The 13217-nt window shown below is 42.8% G+C and overlaps 1 long non-coding RNA gene across 1 annotated transcript; it reads left to right on the forward strand.

The window, feature by feature from the left end:
- The first annotated feature begins 418 nt into the window (after positions 1-418).
- Positions 419-1112, forward strand: LOC309843496. The gene is made up of 2 exons (XR_014300170.1): positions 419-579; positions 737-1112. It is a non-coding gene; the product is annotated as an uncharacterized lncRNA (long non-coding RNA).
- The last annotated feature ends 12105 nt before the right edge of the window (positions 1113-13217 follow it).

Below are 13217 nucleotides of genomic sequence, written 5' to 3' on the forward strand. Positions count from 1 at the left end.
GTACCTATTTCTAGGATAGCAGGGAAGATTAAGGAGACAATATATGTGACCGCGCCATATGCCTGTAAAATACAATCATTCCATCTGCTCTGTCCCTAGCCGCTTCTCAGGACCTGAAGCTCTCACTTGGAGGCTGGATCCCACAAAGGTCCTTTACACCAGCTCCAAAGAGTAGGATGATTTGAATCCAGTGAACAAGATCCTCTCCAGGGTGTGAGGCTCTTCCCCAGGGTACACATAGACCATGAAGTTCTTTCTGGTCTTCCTTCAGTGCCTTCTGTTCTATTCCTTGATAGCAAACTTCCCACATGGTTCCTGGATTTACTCCTATTTCTTTGTTAAGTTGCTTTGCAGATTCCTATTCCCCTTGCCTGGATCTTGACGGCCTTTCTATACCTTACCAGTTCCTTCTTCCTAGGGTCCCACTGGACTTCCTTGCCTTTCCCCCAAGTCAGTGCCTGGGCTTCTACCCCGTGCTGGAATTCCCTGGAAACAGATACAATACTTCCTGCAGTATAGCTTGACGTGCCCTGGAGGTCAACATTAACTCTGCTGAAGCCCAAGTTTGCTATGTATCAGGTAACTGTAGCCTTAATTCTGAATACTATCAATTACAGCATGCGGTGACAGGTGTTTATTTAGCTCCCGAGCCTGTGAGTTGGCTGGAGGTCAGCTAATCGAGACTTGGTGTGGCTGGAGATAACACTGTTCTATGTGTCTGTCATCTTCCTTCCAGGAGCAGCAGAAACACAGATGCAAGTAAATCACCTGTGCTCCATGCCTACTGCATCCAGTCTGTTAACATCCCATTGGCCAAAGCGAATCACATGGTTGGGCTCATCATGAAGGCATGGGGAAGTGGCCCTGCCCACAGTGGGTGGACACGGAGAACTTACTTTGCAAAAAGAATGGATACGAGAAATAACAGGGTACCCCAGCTTATCCTTACCTTTGTCAGAGGCTGGTTCAGATGTTCTCGTGTCTGTCTAGTCCTAGACTTAATCTAGTCTAGCCCTAGACTTAATCACTTAATTTAATTTAAAGCCAATTTGATTAATTTAATCATTTAATCCCAAATGTCCGTGCCACCTCAACAAAGATTCTTTGCTTGATCAAACTTCAGTCAGGCTCCTGAACCCATCTGCGCATTGCCTTGTAAAACCTAGTTTTAACAAGAACACTGCTTAGGGAGGTTGACTAGAACCACCTACCTGGATATCTGATCAGAAGCCTCATCCTCCACCAGCCCCCAGGTGATAGGTATCTGGTCACTATGGCCCATCTTCAGCAAGAATCAGTAGGTGTGTTTAGCCAGAATCCCCGTCACTCCTGATGTGTCCTCTTAGTAATTTTCCATCCACTAATCCTCACCCTGTTCCTTGGCTGTAACTCCTCACTTACTCATGCTGTATTTGGAGATGAGCCAAATCTCTCTCTCACTGCAAAACCCCATCACAACCATCTCTGTGTTCATCATAGCAGTCTGAATGGAGACTGCCTTTCCATGTGTAACAGGTGTCACTGGACCTATTTCATTCTTTATCATCCCCTTTTCTCCCCTGTATGTCCACACTTCAATTCTGCTGCTTCTACTTATGCTCACATCTCTCCTCAGAGACTTCCAAGACCCCCCCAAATAAGTGGGGTCCTCCTATTTCCTTCTGTCATGGTGCTCTGAAGTTTCCCTTCTTGGCACTTCTTTCTGAGTGTGAGCGGAAGTAAGTCCTGAAACCATAAATACTGAGAGCCTCCAAAGACCTGAGGATTCTCTGGTCCAAGTTTCGGTTAGTAGTAGTTCAGATAACGTCTCTGCAGATGAAGGCCACACTTGTCCTGAACCAGCCAAATCCTTCAACAAGAGATGCAAGCGGCCAATAAGCACTTGGAGAAATGCAAAAAGTAAAACGAAATGTAAAAGGAAGAAATGAAAAGTTAAGTGTGTATGCGTACGTATGTAAATGAATGTATGTATGTATGTAAGTATACATATGGGACTTAGATGTATATATGCAAATTTTGTCAGCTATAATTGTTCTAGGCCCTGAAACAAAAAAGCACATTTGGAGCTTCATAGAAAACGTCTAGCAACACTGATGAATAGTATGAATCAGAAGTATAGTTAGGATAGTCCTACAACATGGTACTCTGGTTAGTTGTTTCTGATTACTTTATTTTGACGGCAAGAACATGCTAGTTTCAGCTCACTGGTGCTATTTCTTCCCAATGATTAGTTTGGAAAAACTGAGCTGAGAGCAGCGTGCACAGACTCAGCTGACAGGAAACAAGGCTAACGATCCATTGTCGCTAAGAAACATCACCCTTAAAAGAGCAACAAATCACCCGTGTGCTTCTGGAAGCTGGGTCCAGGTGTTCCAACAGGGATCGGTACAAGGGAACCCAGACTGTGGTGGAGGAAAAAGGTAGCCATGGTGAGCATGGACATGGATCTCTGTAGCAAAGGTGTGTGAGAGGAGTAAGATAATAAAAACTGACTTTGGAAACCCATTGAATAAAATCAGTATAAATTCAGAAACTACCTAAAGATGAAGCTACCTGCCATCTTCAAGCCATGGCCAGTAAACCTGAGTTTTCTGAGGTAACTGTGCAGCCTTGACCAAGCAGTCAATAAGCAGTAATGCCTGTTGGCTTTGGGGGCAATGGTGTTTTGCAGGGAGTGTCATAGCTACTATTGTTTTCACTGCAGCCTAGCTGGAGGTGATGCACCCTTTCCAAGAGAGAGACCCTCCTTCTCCACAGGGAAACTAAAGCTGAGAGAGGTTGCCATCAGCGGTCTCCAGTCAGAGGCAGAAAGGTGATATATCTATAGTTATGTTCACTAAGACTGCCTGGAATTCGCAAGTCTTTCATTTATGCCAACAAATCAAGATTTGGACCTCAAAGCTTGAGGTTTAGACAGGTGCATAAGAAGTAGCCAAGGCTGGGGCACCTGGGTGGCTTAGTGGGTTAAGGCCTCTGCTTTCAGCTCAGGTCATAATCCCAGGGTCTTGGGATCGAGCCCCGCATCGGGCTCTCTGCTTGGCGGGGAGCCTGCTTCCTCCTCTCTCTCTGCCTGCCTCTCTGCCTGCTTGTGGTCTCTTGTCTGTCAAGTAAATAAATGGAATCTTAAAAAAAAAAAAAAAAAAAAAAAGAAGTAGCCAAGGCTTAGCAGAAAGAGGTCAGACATCTCAACAAACAGAAGTCAGACATCCTTGCAGGACAGAGTGAGCCAGAGCAGGCTGGACCCCACAGGAGAGGATTCTGGAGCCCAGAAGAGAGGACGGAGGTCAACACAACTGTGCTCTTAACCGGGCTGGCCCCGCGACCACCACACTCTCAGTGCAGTTGAGCTGCGGAACCCAAGCTCAGGCCATCGGTTCTTGATGCATCTCAGGCTTGCACACGCAGGAATTCTAGGTGGTTGTCACATCAACACATTCCATTATTCTTAAAGCAATCTTATCTTCATAAAGATATCTAGAGTTGTTGTTGTTGTTAATCCTTAGGTATTGCTGTCTGTAAATAGCTGCATTGCGAGGAACTACTTCCTAGCTCTTGTCACCATTTCCCGACCCCCGCTGTACAAAACCAGGCGCTGCTTAAGTTTTCCCTTCTAAAGGAAGAAGGAAAGAACTGAGGAGGGGAGGGAGGCGGGGAAGGAGAGAGGAAGGAAGGAAAAGAAATGATAGTGAACCAATTAATAATGAGCTGATTTTAATTTTAAAAGTGTGTGTATGCATGTGTGTCAGTGTGATTCTACCATTGTCAGTATGGCATCACTGGGATTCTACCATCCATCAAATTCATCCTAAGAATCACCCTTGTGGCAGAGTAGTGTGGAGCTGATCTAGAGAGCTACGACAGAACTCTGAGTTAGTTTCCTCTTGTCTTTATCTATGGGATGCAGTTGCTGCAGTAAATTTCTTTCAGCAAAATTACCTTCAAAGTGTTTCTGAAATGCCTTTAACTGTCCTTCGCATTTAAATATATATATATTTATATATATACACATAATATATACATATATATTTTTATATATATGTATTTAACAATCATCATCAGAATACTAACCTTATAGATTTAGAAAGCTAAGTTCTTTAGAAATCATTGTGATAGAAATAATTTGTGTGTGTGCAGTCCATGCCTCAGAGCCCAAAGTGTTCTGCACACTTCACTGTGCATAGTTTTGGGATCGAGAACCGCCTCCCACCACATCCCAGTCTCCTGTCCTTCTACCCTGTTTTGAGCATTTCGTTCAAACCTCTCACCACTTTCTCCTGCATGTGTTCAGTTCTCTGAGGTTCTACGACAATCCTGCCCTAATTCTGTGCACTCCGGGAACACTCCTGACCATGTCCAAGGCACAATAGCCACCAAACCTGCATATTTAACTTCTTATTTCCTTTTATATGCCAATTACTGGAGCTGGCTCTCTGCCTAAGCAACCCAGTTCACCTGCCACACCAAGCAATACATGTCCAACTTCAAGTTGAAAGTCACTGCTTATGCTAGCTACTCTCTGCAAAAACCACAGTTTCCTGCCCTGATCAACGGCACCTACGTGTCTGGCATTCGCTGGAAACTGAGAATTGTACTGAATCTCCTCTCTCTCCCTCACCTCCCTACAACCCCACTACTGCTGTCCCATGACTCTTGATGCATCCTCTAAGACCATGAGAATTATAAGGCATCGTTCTGTTGAGGTCCCAACTTTGTCTCTTCCCCTTCAATCTATCCTCCATGTTGCTCCCAGGTTCATTCCTAAAAATCCATGTGCTTTTGTTTTATTCCCTTGCTTCAAGCCCTCCACACCACCTACAAGCTGAAGTTCTACTCCCAGTTGCTCTCTAGTCCGGGATGGTCCTTCCGGACTCATTGCTTACTGCTCCCAGACACACCAGACCCTCCCAGTCAACCTGACATGCATGGAACTCCTCCAACAGGATTGTTCTTTAGGTCTCTGTGCCTTTGCATGTGCTGGTTCTCTTGCCCCCCAGTTCCCTTCCCTCCTTCCTCACTGCAAGCCCCACCTCATTCTCGCCCAGGTTCACTTCAGGGCAGCTTTTTCTGGTCTTGTCAAGTGCTCCTCTCTCTGCCCCTCATTTGGGTATCTATTTCAACCAACTGTGTGATTTTGTTTGTTTGTTTGTTTATGCGTTTGCTCCCCTCACAGAGTATGAACCCCTCAATGTCTTCATTAGCACAATGTCTGGCATGTTGCAGAATGATAACATGCACAAATGTCTGATAACCTCATTTTACTATCCATGGTTTCATAGGGAAAGCAATGAGGGACATTAGAATTAGGTGCATTCCTAATAGTGGAAAAAATGCCAAAATTAAGCCAACCAAGCACACTTGGGCTGAACGGTGTCCCCCCAAATTCATATCTACTCAAAATCTCAGAAGGTGAGCTTGTTTGGAAATAAGCTTGTTGCAGATATAATCAGTTAAGAAGAGGTCATACTAGAGTAAGGTGGTCCATGTCCTTAGTCCATGGTCCTTAATCCATGATGACTGGGATCTTTATGAGAAAAGGAGAAGAAACCCAGATACACAGGGAGAATGCAGTGTGATAAGAGAGACAGAGATGGGACAGGTTCATCTATAAGCCAAGAGAGGCCAAGGATTGCCAGCAATGCCAGTAGCTGAGAGAGAGGCCAGGCACAGCTTCTCTCTCGAAGTTTCAGGATGAGTTTGGCCCGCTCTGACCTTGATGTCAGACTTCTGGTCTCTGGACATGGGAGAGAGAAAATTTCCATTCCGTGAGCCACTCATTTGTGGTACTTCTCTTTGGCAGTCCTGGGGAACTGATTGTCCACACTAGCCGGAGTTCCAGCAATGCGTGCGAGGAGGAAGGTTATGGGACACCAGTGAGCTGCTCTCAGTTTTCGTGCTGGGAGCAAGGGGCTTTACAAAACAAAGGATCTGCATGAAATGTTCCATGTTAACTCTAGCCTCCTTCCTCCTTTCCACAAAAGCCCTCAATGCAGCAGTGGTGCTTGAGATCACACCTAACAGAGAAGCTGTCACATCGGGGCTGGAACAAGTGACAAATAAACACAATGGCAAAGACTGGGGGCCAAGACCAGAGTCACTTCTCTTCTTTTCCTCTTTGATTGATTGCTCAGACAAGGTGGTCCTTTAAACAGCCCTGAGATTCTAAGTCATCTACGGAACCATTTTAGCTCTAAATCCAGCCCAGCTCAGAAAGGGGAGGAGGAGGGGGAAGGGCAGCAAGCAGGTTGGGAGCAGGGCTGGGGAGGGGTAGGGATAACCCCTAGAGCCTGCAAGTGTGGGCTTCCTGGGGCCTCAGCAATGAAGAAACATCCAGGACCAATGTCTGGCCCACCTCTCAGCTCTCTGTTGGTATCTATCAGCGGATGTTTATCTGTTCAGAAACAAATGCTAAACTGGGCTTTTAAAAGTGATTATTTTGACTTTGTATGTACATAAATACGTGATAGGGCAAGATCCACCCTTTATATTTCATTTCTAAAAGTGACAACAGTGAGCCAGAAAGCTCCCAGGAAAGAAAATGGCCCTGTCGGATTTGTTTCAGTCAGATAATGCTGGTGGCCTTGGCTATTCATGTACTTTTTAAAAAAATTTAATTTAATTTAATTTTTTTTCAGTGTTCCAAGATTCATTGTTTATGCACCACACCCAGTGCTCCATGCAATCCATGCCCTCCTTAATACCCAGCACCAGGCTCACCTCTCCCCACCCAACAACCCCCTCCAAAACCCTCAGTTTGTTTCTCAGAGTCTACAGTCTCTCATGCTTTGTCTCCCCCTGCCCACCAATTTCCCCCAACTCACTTCTCCATTCCATCTCCCAATGTCTATTCATGTACTTTTAATCACTCAAGCACATGTTTCAGTATAGGTGTATATGCTGGGAAAACCACCTACAATTTGGGTTGGCAATGCCTTGAATCGACAGGTTCACTTAGAGAGAAACGACATCTCTGCAACTCTGAGTTATCCTCTGTGAGAATGTGGAGTCCCTCTCCATTTGTCTAGACTGCTTCCCCTTTTACTGAAGTCTGAGCCTCAGAAATTTTCTATAGTGTTCTTCATTAAGTCTGAAATACTTATCAATGTTTTTATGCTCTTGTGAATGGTTTCTTAACTTTTACTTTACGTTCCAGTTGGTTAGGGCTGATATTGGTAAGTTACAGAGATTTTCTGATTCTAGTAGTTAATCACTTGAATCTCTTGTTTCCCTTTTCTAAATAGATGAAAAGGACATTGGTCCTCAAAGAATGATAGCTTTATGTTTCACCTCCTAATCTCTTATTCCTCTTTCTTCAGTTTGGGCCCAAATTTCCAGGTTTATGGTGAACATTCGCATTGATAAAAGACATCCTTTTTCACACACTTTGCCATGAAGCATGTTTGCCATGATAGATTGTAAGTACATAAACTTTCTCCAGGGCATTCCTTTCTCTTGCAGGTTTCCAAGGGCTCTTAACTTAGTGAATGCTTTTTCCTCACATTTGGAGATAATTGTGTGATTTTCCTCCTTGTGCCTATGAATATGGTGAATGACCCTGATTCCTTGTCTGATTCGAAACATCCCTGCATCCAGAGCCAGCCTCCTTCATCAGAATGAACTGGTGTTGAGTGCACTGTTGGATTTGGATAGCAAACACTGTAGTTGAGGCTTTGTTCTTATCTTCATAAGTGCAATGGGTCCATGGGTTCCCCTTCCGGTGTCACCCCCCCTTCTCTAATTTTAGAATCAAGGTTACAGAGGACCATCCAAGGAAGCATAGCCCAATTCCTTCTGTTTTCTAGAACAACTTGTGTGATACAGAGTTACTGTTCCTTGAAAGATTGATAGAACTCATCTGTGAAACTATTTGGAATTGAGTTTGGGGGAGAGGTAAGATCTTTAATGACAATTTCAGCATCCTTAATCTTACTGATGCATGCATGTTCTCTTTCTTCTGGGCCAATTTGATATCTATTTTTTTGGTCTGGGAAAACATCTACTAGGCTTCCACATTTTTAATGCATATATGCTCACAATAGGCTTTTTATTATTTTTAAAACTGTTAACTGTTTTGTATTCTTTATTTTGATTATTTGTATCTTCTGTTTCTCTATTATTTCCCCCCAGATCAGTCTTGTTGAAGATTTATTTTAATAATCTTATCAAAGAGCCAGGTTTTTAAATTTTTTTATAAACATATAATGCATTATTAGCCCCAGGGGTACAGGTCTGTGAATCGTCAGGTTTACACACTTCACAACACTCACCATATCACATACTCTCCCCAATGTCCATAACCCCACCACCCTCTCCCTATACCCCTCCCTCCAGCCACCCTCAGTTTGTTTTGTGATATTAAGAGTCAAAGAGCCAGATTTGATTCTGTGGACCTTCTCGGTTGTTCTACTGTTGTTGTCATTTTATGCTCCATTGGATTGATTTCTGTCAGTTCTGTATTATTCCCTTCTGTTAGATCTCCTCTAGTTTGTTCTGTTATTGTTGTTTTGTTTTGTTTTTCAACTTCTTGAGTTGGAAACTCCACTTACTTTTAATTTGCTTGTTTCTTGAAAACTATATTTAGAGTGATGACTGTCTCTTTAGATATTGCTTGAGATATGTCTCAAATTTCTTGGTTTTTAAAATTTCATTTTCAGTGCTCCAAAATTCATTTTTTATGCACCACACCCAGTGCTCCATGCAATACATGCCCTCCTTAATACCCACCACCGGGTTTACCCATCCCCCCACCCCTCTCCCATCCAAAACCCTCAGTTTGTTTGAGTCCACAGTCTCTCATGGTTCGTCTCCCCCTCCAATTTCCCCCAACTCACTTCTCCTCTCCATCTCCCCATGTCCTCCATGTTATTCCTTATGCTCCACAAGTAAGCAAAACCATATGATAGTTGACTCTGTCTGCTTGACTTGTTTCACTCAGCATAATCTCTTCCAGTCCCGTCCATGTTGATGCAGAAGTTGGGTATTCATCCTTTCTGACGGAGGTATAATATTCCATTGTACATATGGACCACATCTTCTTTATCCATTCATCCATTGAAGGGCATCTTTGCTCTTTCCATAGTTTGGTGGCTGTGGCCATTGCTGCTATGAACATTGGAGTAGAGATGGCCCTTCTTTTCACTACATAAGTATCTTTGGGGTAAATACCCAGTAGTGCAGTTGTAGGTTCATAGGGTAGCTCTATTTTTAATTTCTTAAGAAATGTCCACACTGTTTTCCAAAGTGGCTGTACCAACTTGCATTCCCACCAACAGTGTAAGAGGGTTCCCCTTTCTTCACATCCTCTCCAACACTTGTTGTTTACTGTCTTATTAATTTTGGCCATTCTAACTTGTGTAAGGTGGTATCTCAATGTAGTTTTGATTTGAATCGCCCCAATGGCTAATGATGAGTTTGAAAACTAAAAGTAAGAGAAAGGAAAAAAATGCAAACATTTTCATTATCAAAGACAAGAACAGCTAATTGTTGACTGCATTTCCTTCAAGTCTTTTTTTCTATTTGCTTATAGTTCTTAAGACCCTATGGTACATTCAAAACTGGGCATAATGATATTCAAGTCTATTTTCCCCTGTTTACAAGGAAATTACACACTCATCACAGAAAAGCAGCTTCTTGGTAGTTTATGGTGGTTTATGAACATTTTTTCATGTGTCTGTTAGCCATTTGTATGTCTTCTTTGGAGAATTGTCTGTTCATGTCTCCTGTCCATTTTTTTACATGATTATCTGTTTTGTGTGTGTTGATTTTGAGGAGTTCTTTATAGATTTTGGACATCAGCCCTTTACCTCAAAAGCTCACTACTGCCAGACTCAAATTTACATCCCAGTTACTTACAAAGTACCCTGAAGAAGTTAAGTTCAGAATCTGTGTCCTTTGCAGATCTTATGAAACCTCGCCCAATAGCCGTTACCTATTCAGGTACAGCCTGTAGTTAAGGCTCTAAGCCCCCGCTGACCATCTTACGTGTTCTCTGACCTAGACACTGGAAGGCCACCTCCCTAGAGCCCTCTCCCCTTCTGAGAAGCCACGCCTGAGGGACTTTCCTCTTTTGCAAACCTGTCAAAACAAGGCAGGCTAGGGCTTGCATGTGCTACCACCACCTTGTGGTCATGTCTTTCTCCCACTCGGCCCCCAAAGCCCTAAGACACCCACCCTGGCCTCTTAACACTGGTATATACTGGAACCCATGGTCAAGGCAGAAGCTGTCAATTTCTGCAGTGAAGTGGCAGGTGGTGACTGTGAGGGCAGAACCTAAGACACTATTCTCTAACCTGTTCTCTGGCTGTGCCTCAGACCACTTTGAACCCCAATCTGAGACTTAGTCTTACTCCCCAGCATGAATTCAGGGCAGCCCCCCATGCTCCTCCTGCTTTTATCGCTGGTGGTGGAAACAGTTTACTTCTTTGCTTGCTCTCCTGCTATTGTCAGTTAAGTATCTTTTTCCTATTATCAAAGTAACACTCAAGGTTTTTTTTTTTTTTTTTTTTTGGTTTTTTTTTTTGAGTTTGGAAACTAAAAGTAAGAGAAAGAAAAAATGCAAACATTTTCGTTATCAAAGACAAGAACAGCTAATTGTTGACTGCATTTCCTTCAAGTCTTTTTTTCTATTTGCTTTTCATCTTACAGTTCTTAAGACCCTGTGGTACATTCAAAATTGGGCATAATGATATTCAAGTTTATTTTCCCCTGTTTACAAGGGAATTAAACACTCATCACAGAAAAGCAGCTTCTTGGTGGTTTATGGACTATTCTCCTCTAAAAAATCTCCCAAGATTCAGGCCCATCATTATGAGTTTGGAAGATGCGGAAAACCTGCACTCTAGTTTTTGGCACTGAAAATGGCCATTATGTTCTTCTGTGCATCTCTGCTGCTTGTGGGGAGAGAAGAAAAAGCCTTTTAGTACAGCTATTCTTGCCTCACAACCACACAGAGCCTGGCTGTTATTAGCAGGTGCCACAACAGAAAAGCAAAGATTCTGTCCAAGTGCTTCCACTGGTCAGGGAGAAAGCAGGTCCAGCTAGAAATGGGTTAAATTATAAAACACATTCATGTCTACAGGGAGAGTCATACCACCATGAATATATAAGACAGATGGAATTTTGTGAGTCCCTGGAGTGCCCGTACCGTTCTTTTGACGTGCTGGAGGAGGCATGCAGGTTTATGAGACCAGACTGGGCACAAATCTTCCCAACTCTGTACTCAGTCAATTCATGTTGGTACCTTGAAATTGGCTGTAGTGGTAGTAAAATCTGGCAAATGTTACAAATGAGGGATTATTCCCTCACTCCAAAAAGCTGAATGTTAATCATTTATAAGCACATCACTGTTTTTCAGATCCTGAAACAACAGAACACAGGAAAAGCAACAAATCACATGTGTAGGACCAGTAGTCTTATGTTCTACATGTATGAACTACAACTCTTGAGGTGCAATGTTCCACCAGGACCCCACCCCACTTCCTGTTCTGTGGTTTCTGAGTGTGGGGTGAAAAGAGAGATGGGGATGGGTGCCAGGGGTGGAGCAGGCTGACTTCCTCAACCAGTGACTTCATGCAGTAAAATGTTTACAAATTACTTCTTAGGTAGAGAAAATGTCATTTCTTTCTTCTTCACTATATCTCTCACATGTTTTCACCAATTCGTGTGCTAAACACCTTTTGGCACCTGTCATGGACCAATTTCTCTTCTCTGTACCTGGGATGTAGCAGTAGACCAGATAGCCAAGGTCCCTGCCTTCATACAGCTTATGTCCTGCAGAGAGGAACCATTAAAAAACAAAAAAATAAATAAAAAGGAAAACAAAAGTTAATATCAGTGTTCTGCTAAAAAATAGAACAAAGTGTGAGATAATGGAAAGAGAGAGAAGGGAAGGCAGTTTGTCTTAGGAGGGCAGCCTTGGAGGTAGAAGATGGCAAGAGGTTCAATGTAAGAACCAATAACACCTATCACTACTTTTACCAGAAAAATAGTAAAAGGAGAAGTAAACCGTTTTGTTGTTGTTGATGATGTTTTTGTTTTTTGTTTTTTGTTTTTTTTTTACACAGTAGAAGAATTTCTTACTTAAAATAAGAAAAGAACATTTAGATGAGCTACTGAAAAATCATGGAGACTTTGGAAATCTACTAGAAATATTAGTGAGAACACAAAGGGCAAGGAAGTGTTTTTAGAAAGGTCACATGGGAAGCTTATTATCCAGGACTTTAGTGTGTGTGGCTGAAGTGGTATAACCACACCCTTGCCAGTGCACCCTGGGAGTGCCTGCCCGTGTTCCTGACATGTGCTCTCTTCTGCCACCTGCTTTCATCTCCTCTTCACTGGCATGGCACGGGTAGGCCAGCCCCTCTGGAAAGCCTTCTGGACCTCTTGAGCCCATCTCTACCTCTAGGTGTCACATGGGTTTCTCCTTGTGAGTCTGTCTTCGAGCCTCCTTCTTATAAAGACATCATTCATTGGATGGAGTCCATCCTAATCCAGTATAACCTCATCTTAACTTGGTTATATCTACCTATTTCCAAGTAAGGTAACTTTCACAGGTTCTGGACAGACATGAATTTGGGGGTGTAGGACAGACTCTATGAAATCCAGGACATAATACACTGAGGGAGGATTTGAGAAGTAATAGCCATGGTTGTCTCCCAAACACCCATCCCACCACTGGGGAGACACCATCTGGTTTGGGTGGTAGGATTTCCACATTCAGTATATGAAGACAACCACTATGGCTCCATCCTCTGTACCAGAGTGAATGGTTCAGGAACCAGCAACACACACTCCTCTGTTGCTAATTAGTTTTGGGGCGGATGAATGACCCAAGTTGGTCCATTAAAAGGGAAGCCACAACTTGTATTCCATGGTTGAAGAAAGAGAACCCTTTTTCTCCCCTTGACTGTCTTTTGGTTTGTTTTCAATAACGTTTTAATTTTTTTAAATATACATTCATTGTAGAAGATAGAGAAAAGTACAAGAATCTAGCCAACTAGAAGTAATCAACATCATAAAGTATACTCTTTTGATCTCTCATAACACCTACACATTGTGTGTTTTTTCAGGCTTATCAAGATATAATTGATATGTAACACTGGGTATGTTTGAGATATACACAGTGTAGGTCAATTTTTTTTTTCAAATATTTTCATAAAAACAAATGTATGCAAACACATAGAGAATGTTCTGGAATAATATACATATACTAATCTCTGGAG

The sequence above is a fragment of the Mustela nivalis genome (assembly GCF_964662115.1).
Source record: "Mustela nivalis genome assembly, chromosome: 11".
Lineage (NCBI taxonomy): Eukaryota > Metazoa > Chordata > Mammalia > Carnivora > Mustelidae > Mustela > Mustela nivalis.